We start from the raw sequence: 2,376 nt of genomic DNA, 5'->3' as shown, positions 1-2,376 counted from the left end.
CTTCAGGATATGACGGAAAACTGAAGATGGCCGTGGCACGCACACCCCCGGCACACCGATCCGCACGTCCAATAAACAGGCGCCGGTCCGCTAGATAGTAACGCCCCGCAGCCGCGCTTTTATATAACCCACCCGCATTCCGGCAGGCCCTGCCCAGTGCGCTGCGATTGGCTGGTAGCTCATACGCTCAACGGCTCATACGCTCTAACGCTCCCTTGCAGGCTAAAAGCTAAAAATAAACCAATCAGTGCTGTAGAGTGCTGCAGACTCGAAACTACTGACAAATCACCGTCCAGGAATGGCTTAATCAGAATACGAGTGGGATTAGAAAATCAGCGCGGTATATGTGGTACGTACTTGACGGTTGACAACTCTGTGGGGCTGTTGCTAAGCGACTGCAGCGTACATCAAAATATTCGCTTCGCTGTAAATGAACAGCGCTTAAAGCATACAATTAGAAAAAGGTGTACAAATATGGAAAAACGTACATTTAAAAAGTATTTTTACTTTTAATTTTACTTTTGTATGATTGCAGCATGACCCAAGATATTTATGTTTTAGCGGCTCTATTTAATTTTATGTATCTATATACAAACTTTATACTTTAGATTTTCCAAGTACCCACGTTTATCTTTAAGGACAGATCTTCACACTCTTGGTATTTTAATCTCAATGTCTTCATGAAGTAAAGTCACCTGGAATAGTTTTCTTAAATCACGCTGTGAAGCTCCAGCACATCCCAAGCCAACCATCTCAGTTGATCAGGCTTAGGTCAGGGGATTGTGGTGGACAAACATTTTTTGTTTATTATGTAATTCCATATGTGTTCCTTAATTGTAATACTAATCTACAACATAGAAAATTAATTAAAAAAAAGGAATAAAACTAATTGATGAGAAGGTGTGTCTAAACCTAACTCTGTATTGTAAAACTTAACAAGTTTGCTTAAGTAATCACTTGCCCTTGTGATTCTATCACCTGCTGTTGAATGACGGTTTTTGATGCAGTGTCTGAGGGATTGAAAATCATGGGAGTTTAGTTTGAAATTCTTATAATGCCTTGATATTGCACCCTCTTTAGGGAGAAATATGCAAATACATTCCAATCTTTCTTTGAGGGACATTGCTTTTAAACATTTCAATAATTTTGCTATGAACCGAAGATCAACTGCACATAATTGCTTCTTAAAGACTCTTTCTTTTCATGAATACTGCTTTTGCACCAAATCATAATTATAAACACCTGTTGACCTGTTTTACATCATCATTTTTCTATTACCTTACATCTTATTATTGGCCCCAAATGTCCTCTGTCCTTCCAATTATGTTTGGAATTAATAAAATAAAGATTGACCAGAAAAAAACACGTCTGTCTGCAATATTTTTTTTTTATTTGTGCTTTTCATGCTGTCCCAGCCCTTTCTTTTTGATTTGGGGTTGTACCTACCCAAACTACATTAATATGAACTGACTAAATTTACCAAATCCAGTATTTTTTAAAAATACCCGGGTTCGTGTGGACGGGGCCTAAATGTATGGAGAGAACTAAAGATGTGTGCATTTACTCGAAGGACAGAATGTAAACATAACTCAGAGTTAAGTCAGTGAGTCTAAGTCAGACACCTGTTCACAATAAAGAATATAGGACCTGTGCTGCCACCTGCTGATACTTGACAGAAGGCTAAAACAGACTGACAGAGGCAGAGCGGCCTTCTCAGCCTTTTCTTTATTGGAGGATATTAAATTTTATTTTTCAATTTAATTTAAAATAACTAATATGAATTAATTTATTAACTAAAGTTTATACTGCTAGGGAATGATAGTTAGGATATTTGAACAAGCCAGGAAATTAACTAATTTAGACAATATTACACCATTCAGGTTAAACTACTGTATACCTGTGGCTGTATTGACATCTCATTGCTAGATATATGCATTTAACTGTGTTGTCACTAGCTTATTAGTAATACAACTGACATAAGATGTAATGTAACGAAGTAAAACTACTTCAGTACTGTACAAAAGTACTGAAATGCTGAATCTGTGCTTTTACTAGAGCATGGGTTACTATATTGTTCCTTGGGTTTTTAATACTTTTAAAACATTTTATTTGCTACATTGTTTTTTTGCTATATTTATAATAATGTTAGGAATCATTCCAAACACACAATTATCACTGAATCTCCTCACCACTGAGCAAATCAAACAATCAAGCTGATTTTATTTTAAAGACTTGTGTACTTGAGTATTACATTTTAGAATAAACTACTTGCAATACACAAGTACAAAAAAAAAGAATAGGTAGGTAGGTAGTTTACTTTAGCTAAGTACTTTAACCTCTATTCAATTAACTTTTTTGATAGAGCACTTTTACTCA

Source organism: Astyanax mexicanus, chromosome 2, assembly GCF_023375975.1.
Source record: "Astyanax mexicanus isolate ESR-SI-001 chromosome 2, AstMex3_surface, whole genome shotgun sequence".
Taxonomy (NCBI): domain Eukaryota; kingdom Metazoa; phylum Chordata; class Actinopteri; order Characiformes; family Acestrorhamphidae; genus Astyanax; species Astyanax mexicanus.
This window is presented reverse-complemented; position numbering follows the sequence as displayed.